Source organism: Hibiscus syriacus, unplaced genomic scaffold, assembly GCF_006381635.1.
Source record: "Hibiscus syriacus cultivar Baekdansim isolate YM2019G1 unplaced genomic scaffold, ASM638163v2 tig00111213_pilon, whole genome shotgun sequence".
In the NCBI taxonomy this organism is placed as follows: Eukaryota; Viridiplantae; Streptophyta; class Magnoliopsida; order Malvales; family Malvaceae; genus Hibiscus; species Hibiscus syriacus.
Window position 1 is genome coordinate 837120 of NW_024063022.1, and position 18644 is coordinate 855763.

The following is an 18644-nucleotide window of genomic DNA, read 5'->3' on the forward strand; positions in this document are numbered from 1 at the left end:
GTTATTGAATCCTTGTATATGATGGAAGTTTAAGGAAGGTTTAGATGAGATTAAAACAATAAGATAAGGGAAATAAAGAAGATTTTAGAAAATGGGTTTTATAATGATATGTTAATATATGAGGGTTTAATAATGTTTATTGGAAGAATTGACTTGTCAATAAGGTAAATAAAAGATTAGAAGCATTGGATGAGTGTAAAAACAAGTTAGAAATTGTGGTGTGATTCTTAGAATGAAATGCTATTGAGGGATACTAGATGTTTTAAGTATATAAATGAATGAAAATTAGTATGATTAAGTATAGAAGAGTTATATAGTATTGTTAGGGGTAAATGTGAGAGAAATTGGCCAAATTTGGGTATGCCTTGGATTAAAAACTGGAAAATCTAGGCATAGGTATCGGTACTGATAGAGCAACACCGATACTATAGGCAAAAACTAGGTTGAATTAGATGAAAAGTATCGACACTGATTCAATCAGTATTGGTACCGATAATGTAGTCTCGATACCATGGTAAGGGTATCGATACCAGGTAACATCGAACCTAATTTTGGTATCAATACCAGAAGGGGGCATCAGTACCATAGTATAGCGATATCGATACCATGGTTAGGGTATCGATACCAGGCCACATCGAATCTAATTTTGGTATCGATACTGGATGGGGGTATCGATACCATAGTAAAGTTGTATCGATACCATGTTAAGGGTATCGATACCAAGAAACATCGAAGTTAAAGTTGGTATCAATACCGGAAAGGGTATCGGTACCATAGTATAGAAATATTGATATCAGTGTAGTAGTATCGATACTAGTAAGCTTGGAACGGGCAATTAGGTTGAAATTGTTATAGAAATTGAGATAATGTTATTTTGAATATTTTTAAAGTACGAGGAGTATACTAACATGGGTATTTTGTGTACTTAATGGATAATTGTGTAGATCATAACCAAACTCCTGAATGTAGTAAGAAAATGGAGAAAGATAAAATTCTTAAGTAGTCAGAAGTCTACACACTTTATTAGTAGGGATTATCAGGTGAGTATTTTGATAGTAAGTATGCGAGATGAAATTAGAATGCTTTAAATTTTCATATGTTTTATATTATTGATTATGTTATCTTAATATGAATGAGCTTTGGAATATTAACTGCTCTAAATCGAAAACATAATTAAAATGCATGAAATGATGCATTAAGGCATGAACAGATACCATAATATACTGTATAAAAGGATGCATTAAGGCATGAATGGATGACATAATTAAAATGCATGAAATGATACATGAAAGCATAAACGGATGCCATAAGTAAAATGTAGGAAAGGATTCATGAAGGCATGAACGGATGCCATAACTAAAATGCATGAAAGGATGCATGAAGGCATGAATGAATGTCATAACTAAAATACATGAAAGGATGCATTAAGGCATGAAAGGATGCCATAAGCTGTAAAGCATGAAAAGATGCATTAAAGCATGAATGGATGAATTAATACTTGAAAAGAGATAATTAAATTTAATGAACTTAAAAGAAGTATGTGGGACATATTAAAGGTTTTTATGAGGATAATATGACCAAGATTTGGTCATAATAAGAAGGACTCAACTAGCTTCTATGGATGTTCTAATTTAGTTTGAAGTCAAACAACTATGGGATACTTATGTATCCATTAATGTTCTTTAATATATTATATCTCACTAAGTAATTTCTTAACATGTGTTATTTCTCATGCGTAGGAAAAAGTAAAGATTAACTGAGTAAGGAGCACTTTTGTAGCTGTGGTGATCATCAACTAAGGTGAACTTATCTTTGACACCAAGACAATCTTGTTTATTTTTGGAAAAACTTTATTGGCATGTAATCACGATATTTAAATGTTTTAACTTTAATTAAGTAGAACTTATAACAAGTTTGCAAACAATGTTTTTTTTATATTAAAATATCATGCTTTGAAAAAAAATTAAAATATACTTGTGGATTTTCGAAAGAGAAACTATTTTTAAAGAGTAATGTGACATTTATACCTCGTGTACGAAAGGGTATACGGGAGATGGCTGTTACGTAGCCCATCATCTTGATGACATGAGCTCTTACTATAGATCCCTCTACCATTTTGAATTGAAATAGAGCTTCTTGACGTGCTTGCCCTTCATATATTTCCTTGAGATTTTTTAATCATCTCATATGCAACCATATCCTCATGTTGCTTCTGAAGCTCGGGAGTCATGGTAGTAAGCATTAGACATCATAAGTCTAGCATATCATCAATACGTTTCTTAAATTCGTCTTTGTTAGCTCTAGAAGTATTAGCTACCGGTTCATCATGAACAGGTTCTTCAATAACATGTTCTTTCCATTCCAGTTTAAGAATAATTCTCAAATTACTAAACCAGTCAATTAAGTTTATGCCATTAAGCTTCTCCTTCTCAAGGAGTGATCGCAATGATAAAGTTTTTTCCATTAAATATACAAAAATGAAAATATTAAATTAAGTAAATTTACTGAAAAATTTATAAACAATTCTTTATTTACAAATTACTCCCACTATTTTATTCAAAATTAAAAACCCTTTTGTTTTAATTTCAGAAGAATTAAACAAAATTTTTCTTGCTGGTGAGGATCTATAATTCATCAATTTCCTAAATTAGCTTTCGCTTTTCTTTTAGGATAGCGATAATTTAGGCAAGTAACACTTTACTAGTTACATCTCATGTAACTCTTCCGTTTTGGTGAACAACTCTTATTCAAGTCATCTTATGTCTTATCCAAATACTTAACCTCTAGGTTTCTAATCCTATTAGAATAACCTAGCTAAGTTATTTCTAATATCTCAACAGGTGAATATCATTTTCTTATTCTTCATGTTTAATCAAGATAGATTTATGTGCCAATGCTTTGGCAAAGCCCACACAATATCGATTGAAGTCTTAAGGAGGGTAAATATTGGATGGTAAAGTTAACTTGGATTATAAATAGGGATTTGCGTAATTATCTCATCATTGTTCGTTTTAATATTATGCCCTTATTGATCTCATCAATCTTCATTCTCATTTTATCATTTGATGCATTGCATACAAAACTGAATAACAATAAGTAAGATGCAATGGTTATAAAAATAATAACTAAGGTGGCCCATCCTACGCCAATGGGAGAACCAAAAACCCTAAAACCTAAGACTACTCTCTAAGTATCTTCTCGCCTTTAGTTCAATTCGTTCTTCTGCTCCTTGTGAATCTTCATAGGATTACAATTTTAAAAGAAACTCATCTTACATAAGAGGGAGTAAGATGAGAAGAGAAATACAACTGAGATATAGAAAGGCACGGCTCGCAGAACATATTTCAAATTCAACCATTGTAAATTGAACAAGGGCTACAACCATGCAGGTCAAATACCATGTAAAACAAACATATCATATATATACACACATTGTTATGCCTTTGTTAAAAATATTAATATGGCCTACAATGTATACTGCTGATGAAGGTTTAAGGGGCGAAACCCCTTGCGGGGTCTAGGGGATTTTTTTAAAAACAGTACTTCTGTTTATATAGAAAAATCTCACGATTTGATAACACTTATCAATAGAATCGTGTTTTTGGGATTTTTCAATCCTGAAGGTTTTCTGCATCGGAACAACCATTGTTCAATTGCCAAACGCGATCTGCTATCGCACACCCACGGATCATCATGTAAAAAATTGACATATGGATTTCGTTAAATTCTTTCCGCAACACACATATTGTAAACAACAGATTAACAAAATAACATATTTATAGTTACAATTATCGAATCGAACAATAAAATCATATATTTTCACCAAAAATGATAAAACTAGAACATGCATCTTATACATATTGCATAAACCAAGTATTTAACCCGAATTTGGATCATACAAGTGGCTCTAATACCACTTTTGGGACCATCAACTTAACCCATGGTACAGCGGAAACAAAAATTTTACGGTCTCACCAGCGACCCAAGTACGATAAACTGAAATCGGGAGGGATGAATGCGAATACTTACAGCAGGTTCCTTGAAAAACAGCAAGGACAACAACCGCTAATGGTGGTGTCAATTGGTTCGAATCGTAAGCCTCCACAAAACCACGTCTCAGTCTCTACATAATTTACCCGATTGAGAGCAATATTTGTTTTTTCCAAAACTGTTTTTTTGAAAAATAACTGAAGATAATGTGTAAAAAAACAGTGCTAGACCTTACACATCATTTTATATCTAAGTTATCCTAAGATATTAGGGATTTTATTATTTCAAATTAAATAAATCTTTATTTAATTATTTTAAATTAAATATTTAGGATTATTAAAACATATGTATATCAAACATACATTAACTCTAGATATATTTTAGTAATGTACAAAAAAATTGTACATCTTTGCTCATTTCAATCCTACAGTGTGACCTTGTAGGTTCTTGTAACGTTAGCAGTAATTATTAAAACAATTCTTATATTACAAACAATGAGTGACATCTAACAATATATCATTGTCACCTAAGTTACAAGAAAATATGATTAGACATATCATCTTCTTGATTAACTCTTTTATGTATTACATCCTTTTGTCCTTTATATCTAGAATATGCACAAGTCTTGGAATAGTCACACTTGTATAGTCCATCTATTGTTTCTTGATATCTATAGTAGACTTTAATTAACGGATAATTTGTGATATCTCATATCAACTTATTTGAGCATGGTCATGCATGATGTGAGGACACCAATGCCTACTTCAAGGGACATGGAAGTGATGCCACAGGGACCAATCAGTCGATCAAGAGATAAATTGTTCAGGGATGCTCTTACATCTAAATGCATTAAAACCTTTGAATCTTTTAAAAATGCATCCCCATGTAATGATTATATAATATAATGTATGCACCACATATTTATATTATAAGTTATTTACTTTAAATACTTAGCTTATATTATGTTTTCTTTTGAAGGTACATAGGTGCCCACATGATGGGAGCTAACTTAAGCTAGAATTAGAATCCAAGAGCTATGGAAACATGACTAGTACAACTTCGGGGAATTCTAGATCAATTTGGGACAAAGTTGTCAGCTACACTCTGAGCTAATAGCTGACTTGAGTTGAACTGTTGAGCTAGCTAGACATCTCATTTCAACTGGGTAACTGTACCATTAACACCACCACACATAGTACTTCAAATATGGCCTAAGTCAATTTTTTATGAAATCGTGCCTTTTCACGAATAGTTGACATTCCAAGAGGATACATTTACAGAAATCAAAGAATGCTTGACTAAGGTGTCACTACTTGTATTACCCAACTTCGACAAAACTTTTGAAGTCGAATGAAATGCTTTTGGAATTGGTATAGGTGTCATTTTGACTCAAAAGGGGTGACCAGTCACCACGTACTTTAGTGAAAAGTTAAGTGGTGCTTCACTAAACTACCCCACTTATGATAAAAAGATGTATTCTCTCCTACAGGCACTAGAAACATGGAAACATTATCTATGGCCAAAGGAGTTCGTTATTCATATTTATCATAAGGCATTGAAGCATATTAAAGGCCAATATAAGCTCAACAAGTGTCATGCTAAATGGATGGAGTTTCTCGAGTCCTTCCCATATGTTATTCACTATAAGAAAGGTAAAGAAAATATCGTTGCAAATGCCCTTTTATGAAGGTATGTACTTCTTAACACCTTAGACTCTAAGTAACTTGGTTTTTCTTTCCTTAAAGACTATTATGACAATGACCATGATTTTGGAGAGATATACAAATCTTGTGAAAAGGGTACAGTTGAGAAGTTCTATAGACATAACATGTATCTATTAAATGAAGAAAGGCTATGTATTCCTCAAGGATCCTTCCGAGAAGTATTGGTACGAGAAGCACATGAAAGATAACTTCTGGGACATTTTGGCTTAAGGAAGACGTTGAATATATTGAAAGAACATCTATATTGGCCTAAAATGAAAAATCACATTGAACAGATTTATGAAAGATGCATTATTTGCAAAAAGGCTAACTCTAAATTCGTGTCTCATGGACTATATAAACCCCTGCCAATTCTTACAACACCACGGGTTGAAATTTCCATGGATTTTATAATGGGACTGCCAAGGACGAAAAATAGATGAGATTCCATATTTGTTATGGTTAATTGGTTTTCCAAAATGGCCCATTTCATACCATGTCATAAGACTGATGATGCAACTAATGTGGCTAATATATTCTTCAAGGAAGTGGTGAGATTGCATGGCATACCAAGGACCATTATTTCTAATCGAGATGTCAAGTTCCTCAGTCATTTCTAAAGGATATTATGGAATAAACTTGGGACTAAATTGTTGTTTTCAACAACTTACCATCCCCAAATTAATGGACAAATAGAGGTTGTCAATAGAGTACTATCAACGATGTTGAGAGCTATCATCAAAAAGAACATAAAGTCATGGGAAGACTGCCTCACATATGTTGAATTTGCTTACAAACAGTTTGTTCATTCAGCAACAAAGACTTCACCGTTTGAGGTAGTGTATGGATTCAATCCCTTGACTCCTTTAGATCTTCTTCCTCTACCTCAAGAACAAATGGTTGACAAGGATGGTAAGAACAAAGTTGAATTTACCAAGAAGTTACATGACCAAATTTGGCACAACATTGAGAGAAGAACAAAGCAGTATGAGCAGCAAGCCAATAAGGGACGCAAACAACTCCATTTGGAAGTTGGAGATTGGGTATGGGTGTATTTACGTAAGGAAAGGTTTCCAACAAAGAGGAAGTCTATGCTTTTGCAAAGAGATGATGGTACATTCCAGATTATTGAGAAGATCAATGACAATGTATGTAAATTGGACCTTCCCAAAGAATACAATGTAAGGCACACCTTCAATATATTGGATCTTTCCCCTTTTAAGGATAATGACAATTTGGGGATAAATCACATAAAAGAAAGGGGATAATCCGAGACACCAACGCCTACTTCAATGGATACTAAAGTGATGCCACACGGACCAATCACTTGATCAAGTGCTAAATAGTTCAGGGAAGCTCTTACATCTAAATGCATTAAAACCTTTTAATCCTTTAAAAATGTATCCCCAAGTAATGATTATATAATATGTTTCATATTAACATATAATATAATATATGCACCATATCTTTATATTATAAGATATTTACTTTAAATACTCAGTTTATATTATGTTTTCTTTTGAAGGTACAGAGCTGGCCACATGATGGAAGCTAGCATTGGAATCCAAGAGCTATGGCAACATGACTATGACAACTCAAGGGACAACTCAATATCATTTTGGGACAAAGTTGTCAGCTACACTCCGAGATCAAAGCTAACTTGAGCTAAACTTTTGAGCTAGCTAGACATCTCATTTTAGATGGGGAGCTACACCATCATCACCACCACACAGAGTACTTCAAGTATGGCCTAAGTTAATTTTTTTGAAATCGTGCCTTTTTACGAATAGTTTCAATTCCAAGAGGTGACTTTATACAAAGAGTTGTTGAATCGCTCATCCAAATGTAATTCACCTATGACTACCTCATCTTCAGCTCATACACTTAGGAGTAACTCAAATGATGAAAGGTTACCTTACATACAACATGACCATTTATAACAAGTTGCTACACATTGGATGCTATGGCAACTAGGTGTACGTTGGTGAGCTTGTTGTAGTTAAATAGAGCCTAACTTGCGAGGAGACATGAGATAGCCTTTACAACCATTCGGCCACACCATTAGCACACGCCTAGCACATGCACAAGGCTTGGCGCCAAAATGAAGAAGCACATAACCATTCGGCTAAGGGAGATGACCATTCATTTCAGCCGAATAGTCATGCTCTAACATGAAGAAGTACCCGAACCAACACAAGGCCAAGGGACATCTCCCTTCATCCAAGCATCATGCATCTTCATTTAAAGTTATGTACTTAGCCGAATAGGCATATAATTATTCAGCCAACTCTTCAAAAATCTATAAATATGAAGGCTTATTTCATTTGTAAACAAACACTTTGAATATATAAAACTCTTTGTGAGAATTCTCTCTTGTAAGTTCTTTAAGAACTTTATTGATTAAGTAATCTATTCTAAGTTTGTGGCGTCAATCCTTCCTTTGATACTTTGAGTTCCTAGATTCCATAACTAGAGGGTTCAAGTCCTAACATACCATCCACTACTTAAGTTTATAGAGAATGGGGATAAGCTCTCTATAGCTTTTCTTCTTCTTTAGCTTATTTAAGATACTATTTTCAGCCTTTCGATTATCCATCTTTTTCACGCCTAAATCATCACCACTACATTATCTTTTCATCAAAGTAGAAACATCCTTCATTCATCATCAAGGCTTTCGTTTATCATCACCATTGGAGGCCGAATCATCTTTTATTTGAAGGATATTTCTATATCACTTCCTTAGGCTACTTTGATAACAACTCTATCCCTATATTTATTTATCAATTCATTTTTTTTCTTAATTTCTTATTCCATTTAATCATTTCTTTCATTACTTTGTGCATATTACTTTTAAATTCAAGTGTAGTATTTGGTGTCTCTCCTTGATTGGGAAACAACAAGCCTGTCATCTTCTCCATCATTGAAGAAGCTTGGATAGCCTTACATTAAGCTTCTTAAATGATGGAGAAGATGGTAGCCTTGTTGTTTTCCGATCTGTGAGAGACACCAAATGCTACTCTTGAATTTAAAAGTAATATGCACAAAGTAATGAAAGAAATGATTAAATGGAATAAGAAATTAAGAAAAGAAATGAATTGATAAAGAAATATAGGGATAAAGTTGTTATCAAAGTAGGCTGCAGAAGTGATTTAGAAATATCATTCAAATGAAAGATGATTCAGCCTCCAATGGTGATGATAGACAAAAACCTTGATAATGAATGAATGAAGTTTCTATGGTGATGAAATGATAATGGAATGGTGATGATTTAAGAGTGAAAAAGATGGATAATGAAAAGGCTGAAGATAGTATCTTAAATAAGCCAAAGAAGAAGAAAAGTTGTAGAGAGCTTATGCTCGTTCTCTATAAATTTAAGTAAGGGATGATATGTTAGGACTTGAACTCTCTAGTTATGGAAACTAGGAACTCAAAGTATCAAAGGAAGGATTGACGCCACCAACTTAGAAACGTTTTCTTAATCGATAAAGTTCTTAAAGAACTTGCAAGAGAGAATTCTCACAAAGAGTTTTATATATTCAAGGGGTGTGTTTAAAAATAAAATAAACCTTTCTATTTGTAGATTTTGGAAGGATTGGCCGAATAATTATATGCCTATTCGGCTAATTACATAACTTTAAATGAAGATGCATGATGTTTGGATGAATGGGGATGTCCCTTGGCCTTGTGTTGGTTTAGCTACTTCTTCATGTGAGAGCTTGACTATTTGGATGAAATGAATGTTCATCCCCCTTTGGTCGAATGGTTATGTGTTTCTTAACTTTGGCGCCAAGTCTTGTGCATTTGCTAGGTATGTGCTAATGGTGTGGCCGAATGGTTGTAAGGGCTACCTCATGTCACGTCACAAGTTAGGCTCCATTTAGCTACAACAAGCTCACCAATGTGCACCTAGTTGTCGTGGCATCCAATGGGCAGCAACTTGTTATGAAAGGTCACGTTGTTTATATGGTAACCTTTCATCATTTGAGCTACTTCCCACGTGTATGAGCTGAAGATGAACTAGTCATAGGTGAATTACATTTGGATGAGTCATTGAACAACTCCTTGTGCAAAGGCACCTCTTGGAATGGCAACTATTCGTGAAAAAGCACGATTTCACAAAAGTTGACTTAGGCCATATTTGAAGTACTCTGTGTGGTAGTGATGATGGTTCAGCTCCCCAGCTATAATGAGATTTCTAGCTAGCTCAAAAGTTCAGCTCAAGTCAGCTTTGCTCAGAGTGTAGCTGATAACTTTGTCCCAAAATGATCTTGAGTTGTCCCGGAGTTGTCCTAGTCATGTTGCTATAGTTATTGGATTCCAATGTTCTCTTAAGTTAGCTCCCATCTTGTGGCCTCCTATGTACCTTCAAAAGTAAACATAATATAAGCTATGTATTTAAAGTAAATAACTTATAATATAAAGATGTGGTGCATAGATTATATTATATGTTAATATGAAATATATTATATAATCTATTACTTAGGGATGTATTTTTAAAGGATTCAAAGGTTTTAATGCATTTAGATGTAAGTGCTTCCCTAAACAATTTAGCTCTTGATCAAGTGATTTGTCCTTGTGCATCACTTCTACGTCCCTTGAAGTAGGTGTTAGTGCACTCATATAAATGAATTTCTAATCTCACTCAGTCAAGTGATCTGTGATATATTTCCTATTATATAGGAAGGACAAATCCTATCTTAATCATACACATCCACTACATATATCGACATATATCACGATGAGCAATGTTATGACTGTCACATAATAATCCCAACAGAAGCATGTATCAATTCTGACATCTCTATAATAATGTTATTATATGGACTTCATTATCTTCCAGTTTATGTTAAACACATATATATAAATGAAAATAATAGTGGCAATGCCTTTATTCAATAAAATCGATAAATAAAATGTATCATTACAATCATCATATGATTGGTCTTTGGGCATACTCTTACATATGAAGGCCAAGGGACTTGTTCATTCATCCTAATAGTCATGCATCTTCATTAAGACATGTACCTAGCTGAAAAGGCATGTAATCATTCGAACATCCCTCTCAAATCCTATAAATAGTGACGCTTAGTTAATTTGTAAACACACCTTTGATAATATAAAACTTATTTTGTGAGAAATCTATCTTCAAGTACTTTTAAGAACTATATCGATTAAGCAAGTGTAATTCTTTATACTTGTGGTGTCACTTCTTTCACTTGATACTTCTAATTCCTAGTTCAATAACTAGTGGGTTTGATTCCTCAGCACCTGATAGGGAAGCGGTGGCGGATTGATGAACGTTGCTCTTGTTGAAGAATCAAACCTAGAAAAGCTCTAGACTCGATGAAGAACAATAAGGAATGAATGAGGAAGGTGGCGGCAATAGCTAGGATTATTTAGGGTTTCTTTTAGTGCTAGAAACAAGATTAAAATAAGATAAACAAAAGATAAAGGAATTAGAATAGAGAAATAACCAAGAAATCAAAGATCTCCCTTATGAAAGTGAACGGTAAAGATGATTGATGGCGTGGATGGATGTGGAAAATCGATAGATAATGTCCTATCGAGCCCTCCTAGTCGCAATGAAAAGGCAAACACGATAATATGGATCTAACCAACCCTCCTAGTCGTGATGAAAAGGCAAATTGGAGTGTGAAGATTAATCACCCTCACAAGAACTTAAAAGAACTCCAGGAGAAGAAGCTTCGAAGGCACAAGGCAATCAGCACTTGCAAAAACAAACTCTTGTTGTATTATTGATCAAAGAAATCTGATTTACAAAGTTGAATGAAGCCTCCTTTATATAGGGGCGAATTCTAAAGGTCCTAAATAACTAAAGAATAAAATATTAATAAAAACATGTTTAACCCTAATTCCTAATAAAATAATAACTAAATATTGTTTAACCCAACCTTAATTCCTAATAAAATAATAAATCTGATCCTAAAATAATTAATCATCCTATATTAATTATTACAAATAATCATATAATATTGAAAATTCGTAATATTTACAAAATAACGTATTAATCCCGTATAGGATTTCCTGCATGCACCGTCTTCAGTAAAATGACCATATCTTGAGTTCCCGATATCGGATTGATGCGATTCAAGAACCGTTGGAAAGATAAGAGACAGAAAGTTGTATCTCCAGAAGACATGTCGACCGGATAACAACTGGATCCCCTTCAAAAAGTTGTTGCAAATATGCTGCTATTAGACCCTTCCGGATGAATGCTTGAACTGCACTTTGAAGCTTGTCTTTAAGAAGTTTGGTCCGGCATCGTGTGATAGGGCCAAGTGGTATAGTAAATTCATCATCCTTAGCTTTAGGGCATGTGGTGCATGTATCATCTCCCCCTTCTTTAAAAGGATTCGTCCTCGAATCTGAAATATCAAAAGGAGATAAGTCAGAAACATTAAAGGATGCACTCACGTTATACTCACCGGGAAGATCAATGCGGTAGGTGTTGTCATTGATTCGTTCAAGAACTTGGAATGGGCCATCGCCTCGTGGGTTTAGCTTGGATTTCCTTTGTGTCGGGAACCTTTCTTTTCTCATGTGAACCCATACCCAATCTCCTGGTTCAAAGGTGACATGTCGTCGGCCCTTGTTAACTCGGTTTGCGATTGCGTCGTAGGTTTTCTCCATCTTGAGTTTGGCTTTGGCGTGAATGTCTTTGACAAGAGAAGACTTCTTTTCACCATCTAAACTGGAAACCTGATCTAAAGGTAAGGGAATAAGATCCAAAGTAGTTAGTGGGTTAAAACCATAAACTATTTCGAATGGAGAATAACCTGTTGTGGAGTGAATGGATTGATTATAAGCAAACTCAACAAAAGGTAAACATTCTTCCCAATTACGGGTATTCTTACCTACCACAGTTCTTAGCAAAGATCCTAGAATCTGATTTATTACTTCGGTTTGTCCATCGGTTTGAGGATGACAAGAAGTGGAATAGAGAAGTTTTATGCCAATCTTACCCCATAATACCTTCCAAAAGTGGCTTATGAACTTAGTGTCACGATCGAACACAATGGTGCGAGGAAAGCCATGAAGGCGGACTATTTCTCGAAAGAATAAATTAGCAATATGTGTGGCATCGTCCGTTTTATGGCAAAGAATGAAGTGTGCCATCTTTGAGAATCTGTCCACAACCACAAAAATACTATCTCATCCTTTCTTAGTGCGGGGTAAGCCAAGTATAAAATCCATCGATAAATCGATCCAAGGAGAAGAAGAAATTGGTAAAGGCGTATACAAACCATTAGGATTTACCTTTGACTTTGCTTGTTTGCACGTGATGCATGATGCACAAATCTTTTCCACTGTTTTACGCATGTGCGGCCAAAAGAAGTGTTCCATGACCATATCAAGTGTTTTGTGAATACCGAAGTGTCCCATAAGTCCTCCAGCATGTGACTCGTGAACCAAGAATTCTCGCAAAGAGCTTTGTGGTATACACAACCTGTTCATGCGAAAAAGAAAGCCATCTACAAGATAAAACCTGTTAAAAGAACCTTTTACACATTGTTTATAAATCTCAGAAAAATCTGGATCGTTAGGATAAAGTTCTTTGATATGTGCAAAACCCATAACAGTAGCATGCATTCGAGTGATAAGTGTGTATCGTCGGGATAATGCATTAGCTACGATGTTATCTTTCCCTTGTTTGTATTTGATGATGTAAGGGAAAGATTCAATGAACTCAACCCATCGAGCATGTCGTTTGTTTAACTTACCTTGTCCATTTAACCATTTGAGTGATTCATGGTCCGTGTGAATGACAAACTCTTTAGGGAGAAGATAGTGTTGCCACACTTTGAGTGCTCGGACGAGTGCAAGAAGTTCCTTGTCGTAGGTAGAGTAGTTCAACTGTGCACCTTTTAACTTCTCATTAAAGTAAGTGATAGGTTGTCTTTCTTGCATGAGGACGGCACCAATGCCTATGCCTGAAGCATCACATTCTAGCTCAAAGGTGTTAGAAAAATTGGGAAGACGAAGAATAGGGGCAGAACATAACTTATCTTTAAGAAGTTCAAAAGCTTTTTGTTGTAGTGGTCCCCATTTGAATTCAACTGACATTTTGATGATCTCGGTTAATGGTGCAGCAATGGTTGAGAAATCTTTGACAAAGCGACGGTAGAAACTTGCCAAACCATGAAAAGATCTTACCTCGATGATGGAAGTAGGCGTGGGCCATTCTTGAATTGCCTTGACCTTATCTTTATCTACATGAATACCCTGTACACTAACTATAAAGCCTAAAAACATAAGCTTATCACTGCAAAACACACACTTATCCATGTTAGCATATAAATGTTCTCATCGAAGAACTTCGAGAACCATTCGAACGTGAATGACATGAGAATCAAAAGAAGATGAGTATATAAGAATGTCATCAAAGTAAACGATAACAAATTTACCTATAAACTCCTTAAGAACGTGATTCATTAATCTCATGAAGGTGCTTGGAGCGTTTGTGAGTCTAAAGGGCATAACAAGCCATTCATACAAGCCGAACTTTGTCTTGAATGCTGTTTTCCATTCGTCACCTTCTTTCATTCGAATTTGATGGTAACCACTCTTCAAGTCAATTTTGGTGAAGATATTTGCACCATGTAGTTCATCCAACATATCATCTAGGCGTGGAATAGGATGCCTATACTTGATTGTTATCCGATTGATAGGTCGACAATCTACACACATTCGGAATGTGCCATCTTTCTTTGGAACTAGAATGACGGGAACTGCACAAGGACTAAGACTCTCACGGATGTGTCCTTTTTGTAATAATGAATCTATTTGTCGTTCCAATTCCTTCGTTTCCTGCGTCGGTAAGCGGGGCGGTTTGGTATGGTTGATCCAGGGATGAATTCGATTTGATGTTCGATTCCTCTTGTAGGTGGTAAACCATCCGGTGGGTTGCTTAAGACATCTTGAAACTCCTGTAATAGAGAAGAAAACAGACTAGGCAAATCTGTGATGTTAGTGATAGTTGATAAAATGGAGTCCTTGAAACGGACTAGAATGCACGGCCTATTTTGAAAAAGGGTATCTCTATGTCTTTTGCACTCGCATAAATGTTTTGAGACACTCTTTTATTTTCACATTGAGGTTCGCTCACCACCCGTGGGTCATTTGTTTGGCTTTTATCGGTTGTGACCCCTTTTGCCTTTTGTTTCAAATTCCCTGTTTCCTTGAGAATTCGTTGTTGATCTATGAGAATCTATTTGGGGGGTAGGGGGTTAAGTCGGAACGGTTTACCTTTTATTGGAATTGTGTAAATGTTCTTTCGACCATAATATGTGACGTCATTATCGTATTGCCAAGGTCGTCCTAAGAGAATGTGGGATGCTTGCATCGGAATTACATCACACCATACGTCGTCACAATACTTTCCCATCTTGATATTAACGAGGCATTGTTTAACCACCTTCATCTCGGTACTCTCATTAAGCAATTGTAAGGAATAAGGTTTCGTATGTCGTTGGCAAGGAAGTTTGAGTGATTCAACAACATTGGAGCTAATGACGTTGACACAACTACCATTATCAATGATGATGGAGAATGGTTGTTCCTTGATTAGGCAGCGTGTGCGGAAGATGTTGGAACGTTGTATGTCAAACTCGTCGGATGCTTGGATGTGGTGAGGTCGTCATCAGAGTCAGAATTATAAGATCCATCACCTAGTATGGTTAAGGTCCTCGTGTTTGGACAATTACGGTTGATATGGCCTCTTCCTAAGCATTTAAAACACTTGATGTCTCTTGCTCGGGTGTCGTCTTTAGGGGCTGGAAGTGTCTCATTCTTCGCTGGTCGTTGTTTTTCTTTGTCGAGTTTGTCATCTCTCGACTTTTTTTGAGAAGATGGAGTAGAAGATGAGGAAGGATTTGAAGTATTACCTTGGTAAGAGAATGAAGTACCTTGGCAATGTTCTCTGAATCGGAATCTCCTTTGTATTTGTGCTTCGATTTTCATTGCTTTCTTTAGTGTATCTTCGAGGTTTTCGTACCCATGGAGATCAAGAAGATCAGTGATGTTTGAGTTTAAGCCAATGACGAATCTTGACATGGTGTCCTCTTCTTCTTCATTTATGTTAGCCCTATTGAGTAAGGACTGCATCTCCTTGTAGTAATCTTCAACTGAACTTCTACCTTGTCGAAGTCGGTGTAGTCGTTGTTTAACTTCTCGTGTATAATGTGTCGATAGAAATCGGTTCCTCATGGCATGTTTGAGTTTGGTCCAAGACGTGATTGGTTGAATTTGGTAGTTGTCGATCTTTTTCCTTGTTTGTATCCACCAAGTGTGAGCATATCCTTCGAATTCCAAGGTGATGAGGTGAACTTGTTCAGCTTGGGGGCAGTCATGGTATGCGAACAAGAGATCAACTTTTCCTTCCCAATCAATGTACTTGTCTGGGTCGTAGTCTCCTTTAAAAGACGGGATCGTGAACTTTGGTTTTACAAAGAGTTCGGGTATTTGAAAACGTGGTTGTGCTCGCCTGGGGGCCAAAAGTTCAGCATTGTTTGGCCTTGGATTCTGGTTTGGTTGATCCAGTTGTAGTTCTTGCCGTTCTCTCAAGGCATTGTTAAGTTGATCAAATTGAGTTGTGAGTCGTTCAAGTGCGGCTAAGATAGCCGTAAGTTTCTCATTGTTATTGTCGCCCATCCTGCAATTATAACACTCAAAAGAAGATTTTAAAGTATAATAAAATAAAATAAATTCAACAAAGCAAGAAACCTCACAAGTCACTCCAAGAAAGTAACACAACGAGAGGCAAGTAAGCCGATCTTGTACTCTTTAAAACTCACTTTACCAAGTAGTCTTTCACAGTTCGTATCGGAGTTTGATTACTAGCAAAGGCGATAAGAAAAACCTAAAAGCTCTAAGAGGCCAAACAAAGGTTAGACTCCAAGAGAACGAGAATGCAAAGAAGGAAGAAGTATGCAAACTCTTTAGTCCTACTAACACAAAGAAGATAATGTGTTAGATAATGAAAAAGAACAATAACAAGGAAAAACAAAAGAACCTAAAGCACTAAGAGTCAAAGAAAAAGGGACCAAACCAGAAAACCTAGAAAACGCTGGATCAACTTGAGAAACGTTTTTGTGGGGGTTACCGGTGTCCAAAAAATTCTGAAAAATTTCTTGAATGTCTTTCGATGCGTCAAGAAACCACCTGTAAAATTTAGAACCAAATATCTTCAGTAGTATCCAGTAGACTCTGTTGAACGGTGAGTCCTCAAACAATCTGTTTTTCTTGATCACTTTTTTCGAAGTTGTTCTTGATCTCCAAAAATTCTGATATTTTGTGTGAATGATATGAAATATATGAAGTTTCAATCTGTAAATTTTCACCACGAAATTCCTTCTGTAAAAGTTTCAAGAAATTCGACAAGATTCTAAACCGAATCTGCCGATGAAACTTGAATGATGTATTTGAAGACTCCAATGAACTCCGATTGGGGTGAAATTTGTACTGGGGATTACTCTTAGAATGAATATAATTTATGGATAAAATCAGCCCTAAATACCTTCGTTTGCAAGCTTTTTGAAATTTTGGCTTTTTTGTTTTTTTTTTTTGTTTTTTTGAAAAAAAATAGTAAACTAACAAGAAGGATTTAAATCTAAATTAAAATTAAATAAAAAGAACCTGAAACGCTGAATCGTTTGTGAACTAGCTCCGTTGGGGTACCTTGACGGTTTTGTGTGCAAGAACAAAAACGATTGCTTGTTTCTCTCCAAGAATCGGTCCAAATCTGATACCAATTGATAGGGAAGCGGTGGAGGATTGATGAACGTTGCTCTTGTTGAAGAATCAAACCTAGAAAAAGCTCTAGACTCGATGAAGAACAATAAGGAATGAATGAGGAAGGTGGCGGCAATAGCTAGGATTCTTTAGGGTTTCTTTTAGTGTTAGAAACAAGATTAAAATAAGATAAACAAAAGATAAAGGAATTAAGAATAGAGAAAATAACCAAGAAATCAAAGATCTCCCTTATGAAAGTGAACGGTAAAGATGATTGATGGCATGGATGGATATGGAAAATCGATGGATAATGTCCTATCGAGCCCTCCTAGTCGCAATGAGAAGGCAAACACGATAATATGTCTCTAACCAACCCTCCTAGTCGCGATGAAAAGGCAAATTGGAGTGTGAAGATTAATCTCCCTCACAAGAACTTGAAAGAACTCCAGGAGAAGAAGCTTCGAAGGCACAAGGCAATCAGCACTTGCAAAAACAAACTCTTATTGTATTATTGATCAAAGAAATCTGATTTACAAAGTTGAATGAAGCCTCCTTTATATAGGGGCTGAATTCTAAAGGTCCTAAATAACTAAAGAATAAAATATTAATAAACTAAACATGTTTTAACCCTAATTCCTAATAAAATAATAATAACTAAAAATATTGTTTTAACTCAACCTTAATTCCTAATAAAATAATAAATCTGATCCTAAAAGATAATTAATCATCCTATATTAAATTATATTACAAATAATCAATATAAATATTGAAAATTCGTAATATTTACAAAATAACGTATTAATCCCGTATAGGATTTCCTGCATGCACCGTCTTCAGTAAAATGACCATATCTTGAGTTCACGATATTGTATTGATGCGATTCAAGAACCGTTGGAAAGATAAGAGAAAGAAGGTTGTATCTCCAGAAGACATGTCGACCGGATAACAACTGTATCCCCTTCAAAACGTTGTTGCAAATCTGATGCTATTAGACCCTTCCGGATGAATGCTTGAACTGCGCTTTGAAGCTTGTATTTAAGAAGTTTGGTCCGGCCTCGTGTGATAGGGCCAAGTGGTATAGTAAATTCATCATCCTTAGCTTTAGGGCATGTGGTGCATGTATCAGCACCACCCCTTAGTTAAGTTTGCAAAGACCGGGGCTATACTCTTTATAGTATATTTTATTCTTTAATTTATCAA